General features: G+C 29.5%; 1 protein-coding gene across 1 annotated transcript in view; it reads left to right on the top strand.

Moving 5' to 3' along the window:
- LOC147078061 (paired box protein Pax-6-like) overlaps positions 1-15040 on the top strand; it is a 154654-nt gene that overhangs the window by 55138 nt on the left and 84476 nt on the right. The window lies entirely within an intron of this gene.

The following is a 15040-nucleotide window of genomic DNA, read 5'->3' as shown; positions in this document are numbered from 1 at the left end:
TTAGGTACTTATATTATAAAACCACAACCATTTGTATAGAAATTATTTGTAACTGCAACAACAAAGTTGGAAAGTTCGTTTTCTCAGAAAGCTTCTAACAAAGGCACATACATATATCTGCGTTACTGCCAAAACTTGGTGAGTCCCGAAATCATGAATGGAGGAATTGCAATTTAAAGTTTGACATGCTCTCTAAAATGAAGCATAGGTAATGCTAATTTATTTGTGCTCTATGTGCATGTCTTATATATCGGAGGAACACGATTATTTTTGGAACATATTTATATATAGACACATATTCCGTTGTTAACTCTAAATACCTAAATTATCGACTTAACAACTTTTGACAGCAACCCCACGTAAAAAATATGTTAGAGTCTGCTTTTTGCTTGCACAGAATACTATTAATAATTTATTTTATTGTATTAACTGTCAATTCATGGAGGAAATGCATTGTATTATTAGTTTATAATCAAGCTTTTCTACTAATATATTCCCAATTTATTAAAAAAATATATTATTATCGTATACAATTTAGATCAAAATGTATTGCTCATTCTATTGATGGGTACTAAGAAATACAAGTTTTCAGCACTAAATACAATAAAACAACCAAATGTATACAAATAAAAAGTAAAACTTCTAACTTTAATGGGGAAAAAAACATGTTATGTACTAACTACTATGCGAAAACATCATATTGGCTATGCTTCTAGGCGCTGTTGTTTATTAAATGGGAGGAGATTGTTGGTTTATAATGGAAGTACGGTTAAAAATGGGTGGAGCATGTTAGTTCACAGTTTTCATCAGTTTCATCAGTTCACACGTAGCCAAGAAAATGTTTTTGCACTATACGTATCAGTGTAATTTTCTTCCTATTGTTAAAAATCGTGTTCCTAAAATTGTCCCACTTCTTTTTTCAATGCTTTAATATCATAATAATTACTATTTTTACACAGTAATAAAATTACACAAAAAAAATATCGATAAACCGGTATTAACTTCTTACTATTTACTTATTATCGATTATACCTGTAATAGATATTATCAGTAATTTTGCACGCCCTAATTCGTAGTGATCACTTTTTAGTTTACTGCCCCAAGTATACGACAGTCATTGGTAGCTCGGAAAGCTATTGGACTCTTTCATTGGGTATAATATCGATTGTAATTACATACAGCATAATATTCTTTATTGATTGAACTACGCTGGAATTTTACCACGTTTTTCTTAGCTCGTATTCTTGTTTTTCTGGTGGTTGTTTATCCAGTACAAATCTTTCAATCGATTTTTAACTAACTTTCTGACTAGCTAGACATTTGATATCAGAACACGATGCCAATGCATTATTTTAATACTTTTAGCCATCTTTAAGTAAAATTAAATTCATTTTCAGTTAATTCTGTTTTGTATGAAAAGTTGTTTCGGAAGAAATCCGTAATCCAATCCACTATTATTGGTTACTAAGGGGGTGGTCCTAGCAACTAAATTATTAATATATACGTGCGTTACTATCGAAATCAAAATGACATTTCAGTACTCTGTATTTGTTTGTTTTTTGCAAAATAGCAAAAAAATGATTTGTTGACAATTGCCTTATTCTTCCTAAATTATTAATACATACAATTGTCATGTTTAAATGATTCAACAGAAAATTTAAAAACGTGGTATAAAAAATTTCTTTTAATCTTGTAATTATTTATACGAAATTATGCCAAGAAATTATTATCTGTGAAAATAATCATATAGAGAAACACAACTTACTGTAATAAAATTGTTCTCTACCTTTCCCGATTCAGAGAATTTACTTTTCAATTACAGCACTCATTGTCCAATGTGTAAGACACTGGCTTCCCATACGTAAGCTCCGGGCATGATTACCAGTAAGCGTTAAAAATAATACACTGTGGAAATTAAAATATGAAAATTATTGTGGCCATAAAAAAATAATAATAATTGAGTATCTACGTAGTGTAAGTTCACCCTGTATTGTAAAAGTAAACTAAAGCTTTCGCTTTTGGCCAACACTATTTATTTAGTCACCGTAAATATGACTTTAAGCTCGCATCGATAGCTTTTATAACTGTTAATGATGAATGAAAAAAATCAGACCATTTTTCTATTATACAGTAATGGGGACTTATTGTCATCGAATGTTTAATTGTTGCATTAACACACGGGTGACGGTCACGAATCAGCATGACCTAATACATTTTTAATACATAACATTTTATTAATATTCAAGTGCCTACTTTTCAGGCCAAATTATTGAGACACAACCAAATAGAATATAGATAAGTATACTTGATGAATGAATTTGATTTATTAATGTTAAGTCCACATTTTATTAGTAGGTACGCTTCAATGGTAAGAAAATAATAATTTCAATTATTGTGGGTAAGTATATAATTAATCTCGCCTATTCAACGCTTCCATTCTAACGGTGCTGATTTACGGTAGCAAGTAATGACTCCATAAGAAGACTCAAGGCAACTGTATACTGAACTTCGAGAACATGACGTGTTTGCGGCGGATATTAGGTGTATGATATGACTTTGGGAGTAACGAGGAGATAAGAGAGCAAACCATGCATTCTATCATCACATAGAGAGTAGAGAGGCGACATTGAATCTGACTCGGTCACGTGCTGAGCATGCCTTAAGAAAATTCCAACCTGGCTTGAATGTTCTCTAAGCCAACCGGATTCTAGTGTGTTGTAGAAGGCCGCTAAATATTATCCACTTAATGTATACGGTGAAGCTACGAGATTCGGTCGTAGCCTGATAGGACGAAAGAAGACTGACAAGCGACAGGGATTCTCGGAGGCGTCCATATGCTCCAACTGAGGGGTGGATATGGCCAAAAAAAATGAAAACAATTAATAATCTTGGTTGATTTAAAGAAAATAATATAATCATAATAATTATATTATTATACCTACATTATAAAATTTGTTTATAAATATGAAAGCTAGTTGCCATGGACCAAGGTTTTGAAGCTGTATTTGCTCTTTTACAGTCCTGAAATATTGAATACGCGTTTCATTTATGTGACAATTTTTAATGTAGGTATATAATGGATACAGACGTAACTAATACGTATTCATGTGTATCCCATACTTTACTTTTCCACGCTAGAGATCCATGTCTTGTTATATCACATCTAGTAGGGTAAACCAGGGTTTCCATTAATTTTGTGTTCCATGGCTAAATCAAACTATCACCCTATTCTGGTTCGCGGCTGAAGAAGGTTAAGAAACCCTACTCTAAGTTTTCTATATCATATTTTCATGAAAAAAAAAATCAATAAATTAAATAAAACTACTTTTAAATTCACTAAATAAAACTTCAATTAAATCCCCATTTATTCGAAGTAAATCAGTTCATATTTCGGCACCCATTGTTCGCCGTAAAATATTGAGAAAAGACTCTTTACTAGTCTACTTGATTCTCTCTATCATACATTCATTCATTCCCCTACAATATATTTGTTGAATTCAAACAATAGTTGACTATTGGGTGTGACTGTAGAAATGCAAAAATACAAGTAAACACATAAAGAAATCCACCCCATTGTATTGTAAGGCGATTAATAAAAGTCGAGTGCTTTTCTGAATAACGTCTTGAATGTGAAGTCAATGAAATAACGGTTTATTTAAAGTAACTGATATTGCATTTATTTATTTTATAACATTATGGTGCTTTGTATTATTGATATTATTAAAAATATTTATAACGTACCTGCTTCACAAATTCAGGTGAGGTTACATAATTATATTATACGAATTGCAATCCCAGACAAAACAACTTTTTAATTCATATCGTATCAACAATTAATTTAAAATTTCACTTTAAGTAGCTCTCTCATTTGTTTATACAATGTCTTATAACTACAACTATGCATATTACTTCCAACCGCGTAAATCTGTGAAAAGTATTTTCTGAAATGTTAATGTTTCTTTAAAGTATGTATGAATCAACCAATATCTTTAAAATTGTCAGAAACTAGTATTTTTTTCGTCAATCCCTTATTCCAACAATCAGTATTGTTCAACATTATTTTATTATTTTCAACAGCGCTTGAAATACAAAATTTTACGAAAATATTAATATTGTTATCTAATAATTAGATAACAATATTTTATATTTTTTTACAAAAATAAGTGTAAGTATTAGATTTTTTTATTATATAAAATATCTAGCTCAGACGGTAAAATTAATATTTCTACGAGACGGAGCGATAATTCTAGGGATTTTATGAACCGTAACGGTATTCCGGAGCGTTCCGGTGCATTTCGAGTCCTGATTTTTAAAAGAAATAAACAATTTCTATATTGTACTTAATAATCAATACCAAGGCCCAATATTGTCAGGCCGTGACACGAAACTATAAACTCTTGTTGCTCTTTCTTAGAATACAATATGTTATGGTAAACTGTTTGTAGAACATGATGATTGTTGCATATTGAAATAAATGGAATAATATGCAATAAAAATCTTCATTTACTACAATAAATAGAAGTACCATCTTTATAATTAGCAATTCAGTGCCACAGCCTGAATATAGTCGCTGTGGTCAATATACAATTAATTTATTATGGTTTCGTAAAATTGCGATATTTATATAAGTTTCTTTTAAGACGGTACTTCAGTGAAACGGCAAATAATTTTCAACTATAGGTGCGACGAAATTTTGGACTCGCTGACAAAGCGGAGAATGAACGTCGAGCTGTGAACACGTCAATTCGTTTCGTGATGGCGACGGGGGTATTAATTCTTAAATCGTGTAAAGATGACTAAAAAACGTTACCCATTTACTTGAAAAACGAAACATGTCAATGAATATATTATTATTGTTACTAATAGAACATTAAATGGACGCATGTTGGATTTATATGACAAATTATATTTCGTTCGGCACTCGTCGTTTGCACAATCCGGTCATCGCCTAGCCACGATCTTTTTAGACCATGCCTCAACTGAGGTATAGCCTTAACTATTTAACTGTGTGTATCTATCCGCATAATAATATGTCGTTGTCCGCATTTTTGATGGACATTAAAGTATATTATAATATACAATCTACTTATCATATATTATATTCCATCCGTGTTCGCTCAATCTTAATTACTTAGTACCTATAATATAATTTAACTTTGTTCAGTTGTTATTTAAAGGCGATTCATCCACTCCGATTAACTGCAGGTTCCTGCACTTACTTAATCTGTCGTTGAAAAAATACGACATAACAAAGATCATTCTTCGGTTCGAAATTTACCCTAAATTTCTTTTGCCTTTTTGAAAATCGGGGGCATGCGATGAAAAGAAACGACCATGGGGGGTCAAAGGGGGGTCATTGTCACCTAGAACCACCCATGGTGATATTCTCTTATAAAGAAATGTATTTGTGGAGCCTTTTCAATCTTTCGCAGCATTCGCGGACAGAAATATGTCGATACTTGATTTTGAAAACTGTATTATGACAGATGTTGAAAACTATATAACTAAATGATAGTTATTATTAATCTAATATTCTTGATAAGTTAAAAACATCAGATCTCTAAGACCGAGTTTTTGGTCCATGGTTGGATCCAATTTTCAATATTGTAAAATGTTAATTAATGAAATGTGTGTGTTCGATTCAAGCCATAGATCCAATAGATTAGGCAAATAGTTTGTAGATACTTATGAGATTATTCCTTATACAATGTCGGTCAAGATGGTGTCTATTTCATTCCATTTGATCCATCTTGAAACGGAAATGGTAATTTACTATACCTACACGTTTCCTTTAAATAATACTAACTATTTAATTGATACGCCGACCATATTTTCTTGTAAAATTGATGATTCTTAAAAACGTTTGTAAGAAAAAATAGATTGTACCTTCATAATATTATTTTTTAAATGACATAAAAAATATAATAAAACGTATTGGAGAAAAATCATTTTTTTGCAAGTTTTTTCATATACAAGTTAAATGTTTGTTAAGTGAAAAATTCTTTAAATTCAATATATTATGCTGATATTAAGTCATAAAGCATTACTACTTAGAAAAATTAAAAATTACACATACCAACTGGGAGAAATCAATTTAAAAGTGATGTATTTTCTTGCACATCTAAAACATTTACTTAAATCGTTAAAAATACAAAAAAATATATGTTAAAACCGGGTACTTTATATATAGCTTTTTTTACTAGTATTTTTATTTATTTCATTAAATGGTTAAACAAAAATAACATCAACGGGATTTCAGATTATTTAAAAAAATCAACTCCCTGCAGTATAAAAAAAACTTTCATCTAGAATAAAACACGTATGGTCACTCTAATGATTGGTAATTAATATTTTTTTTCAATTAAAGCTTATTAATCAACATATCTTCATTCAATATTTGTTTCAGGATTTGAATCTTTTATTTTTGGTAAGTATATTTAGTAGGCACATCAATTATCATTTTTTTGGTTTAATATATACATTTAATGATAGCATATATTTTTATTTACAACGTTTTTCTTAGCTCGTATTCTTATTTGTCCGGTGGTTCTTTGTCCGGTACAAATCTTTCAATCGATTTTTAACTAACTTCGCGACTAGCTAGACATTTGAAACTTTTAGAATATATCAGAACACGATGCCAATGCATGTTTTAATACTTTTAGCAATACTTTTAGCCATCTTTAAGTAGAATTGAATTCATTTTTAGGTAATTCTGTTTTGTATGAAAAGTTATTTCGACACCATTGTTGGTTGCTAGGGGTGTGGAGTCCTAGCAACTAAATTATTAATATATGCGCGCGTTACTATGGAAATCAATATGACATTTCAGTATTATTTCTATCAAGTACAATTTTTTTTGATCGTTTAAGCTAGTCAAGTCAATTTTATATGATTCAACAGAAAATTTAAAAACGTTGTATATAAAAAGTTTTTTTTATCTTGTAATTATTATAATATTAATACTATCGACCGAAGATAGTTTAGACGATAGATATTTGAATTTGAATTTAAATCCATTAGAATATATTTTTATTTTGCATGTACAGTAACAACATAATATACCTACAGTATATTTTCCATAAAATTTGAATAGGTAATTATTTTTGAATGCATCATTGTTGTCCTTTCAATTAAAATGTTTGATTCTATCGCCGCTAGATTGGTCTCGCGAATGATTACACATCAATTAATGATGTTTATTAAAATTTTCCGATTAATTAATTTTGCAATTTCTGTTGAAAAAAAATAACTCTTTCTCACTCTTTCACTTGTACCGTTGAGCGAAAAAAATATCAAAGTTCCGAAACGAATAAATAAATACAAACAATTTATTTGCTTAGTTGGATATCAATGAATAAACAAAGCATTGTTTGATTTTTCAATTTATTCAAAGGTTCTATTAATGAACGATAATAGACGTTTAACTGAAATTGTAATTTAGAAAATGGATAGATATTATCTTCACAAGAAGTTATTAATTATTATACCTACAATATTTATTCTAAATGTAGTTATAGTAATTTCATTCATTTTTTTAAACGGCATTAAATGATGGTTTATCTTGTAGTCCATTCTTCCAACGTCCATAAAATCTTTTTTTGAGTTAATTTATAATATCATTAAATAGGGATATTATTGTATTATGTTCGTTTTGAAATTAGTGTTACAGATTTCCGATGGAAAATCACGTGCAAATCATAAGATAAAATCATTCTTTATAATTAAAACATTTTTTGTATATACATATTCTAAACATATCTACAGATCACAAAATGTTGCAACTTTGTCAAAATAATCTATCACTTGCAAATTTCAATAGAAAGTTTTATTGAATATATTAATTTTACTACATTTTTTTAATGTTAGTGAATATGAACTTAAAAGTAAGTATAATAAGCGTGTTGAAAAGAAATATACTAATGAGATAATATATTATTAATTTTAGGACGGAGCCATTAAACCAATTTTGTATTTTTTTTTAAGTAGTATAGATAAGTAATCGTTAGGTTTATGATTTTTAGGTGCTAAAATGAATAATAGGTACCTAAAATATATAGATATAATTGGAAAATATGTGATTAAAATTTCATAATTATGTGCTAAAAAACAAAAATAGGTGCTAAAAATTTTAATAAGTACCTATTACAATAAATCATAAATATGTATTTTAATAGTTTAATTTATTATTTATTCACAAACAGCAAACGCTTTATTACAATAAATAATACAAATTTCTAAAGTGAATCTTTGACGATTTGATCATAGAAAAATTTTATACATGGAAAAACTTCTTTCCACTTCTACAGATGTTATTATTGCGTATATAAATGAAACTATTTCTGAAGTAGAAAAAATTGAAACATCTGAGACATCTGATGGATTTTCCAAAACAGCTTTCATATTCTGCAGCGTTTGAAGTCCAGTAGTTTTATTTAAGACACTACATATTTAATATTGTACTTAATTTTATGCCAATTGGTCCAGAAACATTTCAATTTTGTGTTTATGTGAAAATATTTGCTTAAACCTAGAATATGCAAAAATATGTAATTATCCAAAAATATTTAAAAATAGGTGCTAATAAATAGGGCTTAAATGTTTCCAAATTGTCTGAAACGGATAGATATTTTTCATATTTTGTTGTGGGGCTCAAAAAAATATTTAAATACCTAAGAATCCTAAGTCTAGTAATCATTATTCACGATTTCCGAGTACACGATCTACAATTCTAAGTTTGTTTTTCAATGTGTGTTTGGACCCAAAGATCTTATAGATTGAGCAAGTGGTTAATATCCATTTCTCGTAAAATCAAAATCTGTTAAGAAACCTCTTCTGGTATGGCGTCCTACAAAGTTTATCTATTATTCAGACCCAAAATATTATGTTCGATCTTTTTACGGCACTACTGCTCTTAAAACCATTTATATAATATCTCCTAGTCACCAAAAATAAGTCAGTTTATTATTTAAGGCCAGTATAGGTACATTTTCTGCATCCCAATAAATTGGATTTTCTCGTGGTCCACCGCGTTGTGTCCATCATGCACCTTTCCATGCCACATTGTCCTACTGATCTCGCTTACATGATTCCCATTCAGATCACACATTGATCAAACACTTGACGCTTTTAAATTTGTAAAAACAGATAATTATTTAAGTTAATTTTTTGTATATTTCAACATTTTCATGCACTATGCATACTCACCAATGAAAAATGAATAACTGACATATGATAATAGTTTATTACGATTTTGTTAATTAATACCAAACTAATATATTTAAAAAAAAAACGTGAAAAGATTGAGAAACTTAGGAGTTTTTGGCAATATAATACAATATGAACATACTAACTGTCAATGTATTCAAAAAACCTATTAACAAGTCATTACTCATAAAGTATTGAAAACCTTTATAAACAAAGGTAATGAATGAGACATATCAATAATTAGTTACAATATATTAAATATTATCCTGAATGTTCACAGTACCTGAAGATGCCGAAAGGTGTATTAGCAAAAATTGTATTATGAGATAATAATATAAAAGTAAAGTCATTTAGAAATTTGATTCAAATTCCATCAATCCATAGTAGGTATTTTTTTTTAGGAAACAAACAGTTACATATTGATTACAAAAATTTAAAATATAATAATGAAAAGTTATTGCAACCAGCAAAGTTTCCATAATAGGTATTAATTAAATTTATTGGTAAAAAATTTCACACTTTGTGTGGCGACTAGAAATAGATGTAATATGTATTATATAAATATAATATTATTGTACATGTTTATAAACCAGTTAAAATTACATCATATTTATTTTTTAGATTACGGTTTTGAAAAAAAAACTCCTCTATCACTGACTCAAAAAAACGTATCTTTTACACTTGTCCAACTGAATCAATTTTGATATTTCGAGTGACGTAGCGTCAAACAATCTTCAAAGTTCAGAAAATAGTAAAATAATAATTATATACAGGGTGCTGCTTTTACTTAAATGCCTAGTCTAGTCTATTATATTACATAATATGTTCGCATTCAAATTAGACAATCACATTATTATAAATATTTAGCGATACAATCTACTACGTATTTATAATAATTATGATCGATGATTTACTGTCCGACAACAAGAAATTGGCAATAACAGGAAGTCGCTGTAGTTGCAATATAGAAGACTTCTCAGTGACGTACCTACCTGCCATGGCGGCAACGCGTGCTAGAACCCTTTTTAAATAATTTATCCGCTCTGCTTTTAGTTGCGACTATTTTTCTTCTTCTCAGTAAACCAAAAGTTTACTAATAATAATTCTAACGTCACTCCTTATCGTTTTAAATTTTTTTATTATAAAAAGCTTTAAATTAAGTAAATTGATAGATCCGTCCACCACGGGAGCGTAAAATAAAATGATAAATTTGGGGACGCTTCACATTTTAAAACGGAAATGCGATTAGCTGCACTGGAGAGGTTTGTTAGTTCACAGTTTTAATACTTGGACGAAAAGTTTTTGTTCGACAATACGTATCATATTTTAGCTTCATTAAATACTTCTTTATATAATTAAATTTTTAATTATTTATTTTTGGCATGTATTAGTATATTAATTACCACTATATTATAATTGTTAAACTTTCCCATTTATTTTTGTTATATCACTGAAAAATCGTGGTAATTTAATAGGTACCATTTGAGATATACCATTATTATAACCACCAAATTGCAACAAGTCAATTCGGTATCAATGCATAAATCAATTATACAACTTTTTTTATAAGTTTCACCACCATCGTACGTGTCATACACACACCATATCCCCACATACTACGTCCATAGATCCACGTATAAAAGGACGCCACATACCAATGCAAATTATTGGCAACATCTGCAAATCTTTCGAAATCGCCCTTGAGATATGCGTATCGGTTTACAGACAAATTAAAACTTTTGCTACAGTCTTGCATCAAGCGTGTGAATTTCGTCTGTTTAAGATAGCCTAAAATAAATTATAAAAAAGGTAAGCACATACTAAGAAGGTATTTAACAAATTATCAGGCAACTTGAAACTAAAAATCAAAGGAGGCGACATTTTAGATTTGGAGCGGACACTATTTTTAGTTGCTCCGGGACTTAATACTTGCTGCAGCTCCGCTTCAGTGTCTGCTCCGCTCCAGGAAAAGGTTTTACTATGTGTACTAATATATATAATATTATGTACTTTCTTAAAAATTGTTATAAAACAAGTAGTTTTCAAATTAGGTTTATAGTTCGTCATGTTCATTAATAAAGTGTCTAAAAAGATGACGTTATTTATCTATCACTCGGCAGTGTTACCGTATATTAAATAATTCCAATGTTGCAAAGTGTGAAATATAATATTTTCATTGAATTAAAAAAATAAAAATAAAAACATCCAGAGCAGTGGAGCTCTACAAATTTTCAGTGCTCCGGGTAAAACTCCATTGCTCCACTGATCCACGCTCCTGCTCTGAGATCCGCTCTAACGGCCAGATTTTAAGTTTGCCTAAAGGCGTCACTTTGCCTAGGAACGTCACTGATTGTATGTATTTATAAAATGGTATATTTACGGTTTATGACGTGTGGATCATTAATTTAGCGTAGATATAAAGAATGCAGATAGTCCACGCAAACCACAAACTGAAATATAAGCACTTTTGTGTTACGCGTGGTTATTTAATTCTACAGAATGTATATTTTTGTTTTTGAATGATACATAATATAATATATACCTATGATTTTATAGAACTTTCAATGATAGAAAATGAATTATTTAAGATATATTTGTATTTTAAATGGCTCGCTGCTTTCTACAAAATATCAAAATTTTATGATCTTCATTCTGCAGAAAGTAATCATGTCTGATTTTGTTTGAAGAAACTCGATGTTTTTATATAATTTATTATTATATTAAACATTTTTTACCACATCATTGCGTTTAAATTGAATTACAGAAAAGTTAATTTAGGTATAGGTATCTGAGCGATAAATACATTACAACAACGCATACAAACTCACCTATTTTCTAGATTTTGTCCATTATTGACATTAACATTAGATATCGCTATATCTGAAATGTTATCAACATCAAATTCACTTTAAAACTCCATCATATTTAAGAGCATACTGTAAGTATCCAGCATGCACGCCTGAGAAGAAGGTAAGAAGTGGTAGAAATCGGATATCGGCAAGGCTGACGCGGTGGTCTCCATTGACAAGCGGCTGACGTGGCGGCGTACTTAGGTACCTTCAGCCAGTCAGTCGGTAAACGAGCTTGCTATATTAAGTATAAGAGAATCTTTGGCCCGCTATGGATTCTCGCAATATGTTTCTAAACAGTAGGTACGATTTTAAAGTCAACCGTAATTATCAGGTTACGCTTTACTAACAGTTTATTTACCAAGCATGACGGAATAACTGAAATGTATCTTTAAAACAAATGAACAGCTAAATAAAATAAAGATTTTTAATATAGGAACAAGAAATGATAGCCTAGATATCTAACACTCGTTTAACCAACGAATTAAACCATTTTTTTTTATTTAATCTATTAAGACATAATTATGTTTGGGTTCTTTGTGCATTGCATCGTTGTTAACTTAACTTCAGAATTAAATAAAAAGCCAATATGACTCAAGTCAATACTTAAAACTTAAACAATGAACAAAGAAATAGCCCTAATATGATATTATAATAATGACTTACCTATACCACACTGACTTACCACATATTGTGTTTTTATTTCAAATTTTTTCTATTGACCATGTCTGATCCTAATAGGATCATAATATGGGCTCTTCCGACTCCAAACACAAATTGAAAAACAATGTTATGTGTATTTGGCAGATAGATCCATTTATTTAACCCACAAATTTATCAAAATATTCATCATTATGTGATCATAATGGTAGCTCAATAAGTAATATATTATACTCTCAGTTCAACATTCCATTTTTTGCAGCGCTTGAAATGGAAAATTTTACGAACCGGAGCGCTCGATGATTTTACGAAAATATTAACATAGTTATCTAAATTTATGAGTATTTTATAAAAATAAGTGTAAGGTTTTTTTGTTTTATGGCCGATCTAGCTCAGATGGTCAAAATATTTTCCGACGAGATTTTATTAATCGGAACGGCGCTCCGGTGCATTCCGGTCCATTTCAGGCCTGATTTTTTGACGTTATGACCCTTTATTGATAAATTTTTTGAAAACTTGTTTTCATTTAATTTTTAAAACATTACGTTATTACATGCAGTGCATACTGACCCCCCCCCCAGAAAAAAACTTATTCAAACAAACAAAATTTGTACCTTACAGACTTGTTTTTCACTGAATAATATTACTTGTCTTTCTACAACGAATGTTTTTGCTGATGAATGCAAAATTGATGATTTTTGGTTGTCAAAACGTCTGAACACTATATTGACTTCTTCAGCTTAGTCACTATCAAGGTGTTTCCCACCCGTGTCAGAAAACAAAAAAACACGAGAAAAATCCAAAAATAAATAAATGTATCCGAACATATTAAATGTTCAGAAACATTTTGAATACAACTTGCGAAAAGTTTGTCTACAATGTTCATTTGTTCACCAAATCGATGTAACTTGGTCTGGACTATGCATTTGATACTAATTTGTGCATAATAAATATGTAATAATAAATTTTATTGATAGTAGCTACCTGCTTCTGTCAAGGTTTTCGACCCTTAAAATTCATTCTCGCGGGGATCATCTGCCTCGTGTTTTTTTCCATAAATATTTTCAAATTTTATTTTCCCGTCCCCGGGGGCCCTGCATTATAGCCCCTTTAGCCCTGTGGTAAATCCGACCCTGATTACAATCTGTAGGTATCCAAAATTGTAGAATAAAAAAGACTATATTTTCAACATTCTGTAATTGAGATATTTTTCTTTAATAACAATTCTTTATTAACAGATATATTATATTCATTATGTAGATATTTTTTTTAAATTCTTCTTTTTGGTGTTTGAAAGAGGGCATGCCAAGCCAAAACATTTAAAATATATACCTACGCTATAAAAATGATAACGACACCAGGTTAACGAAATGTGTATATTCAAATCCCTTGGTACAAGTTTTTCTATATTTTTTTCTAATAGATAAGCTATTATAGATAGACCGTCTAAAATACGGAATTACAAACTAAGCAGATAATACAGAGTGAAAAAATAAATTTTGACACGATAAATAAAGTTTGGATGTAGGTGAGCATCTTTTTACCACCCACCTTGCTGGTCCATCGCTACTATCTGACAAATTATAAATAGTTATAAGATTTCTACTGTCACTTTAGAATACTGTCTCTTGTGTAGAAACTGGGTTACATTGGTACTAATAATGTAATCTTTAACCTGTGCATTTTAAGTGAGTTGAGTTTTAATGGGAAAAAACATATGATACATTTTAAAAATTAAAAAAAAAACTATACACTTTGGTTAGGTATAATAAAAATAGCCAAAACGATGACCGAATCGCAAATATTTCAAACTCACGTATAGGTAGTTCAATAATTATGTTACTAGTAACTCCTATATTTGAGAAGCTTTTCTGTATATTATATTTTCAGTTTAAGAAACACTGGTGGTTAAATTAACACACTTGAAATAATTCGTTATGACACAATTTCATATTAGTTTCTATTGACAGACCGTTGTTAATGTTAAATATCCAAGACCGCCTTGTTAAGACAGATAATATACAAAATTTACTAATCGAACGTTTAGAATATTTAGATCGACTAAGTACTATTAAATTTCTAATGACAGTAACAGTGCAAATGATATAATAAGCCATTCAGTTAATAGTTAGCAAAGTAATTTTGAATATATACGAGTACCTAAGAAATAAATATACTTTTATTAATTAACTATTTTTTTTATTCAACGGATAATTCACAAGATTTAAGAATGTAACATTCTAAATATTTAACATACATAATTACTTTTTTCAAAAAGATTTTTTCTCAGAAATGTTTTCAAAATTATGTATGTTCAATAAATA

The sequence above is a fragment of the Rhyacophila brunnea genome, unplaced genomic scaffold, assembly GCF_057557595.1.
Source record: "Rhyacophila brunnea isolate RB1 unplaced genomic scaffold, BYU_Rbru_1.0 scaffold_12, whole genome shotgun sequence".
Lineage (NCBI taxonomy): Eukaryota > Metazoa > Arthropoda > Insecta > Trichoptera > Rhyacophilidae > Rhyacophila > Rhyacophila brunnea.
This window is presented reverse-complemented; position numbering and strand designations above follow the sequence as displayed.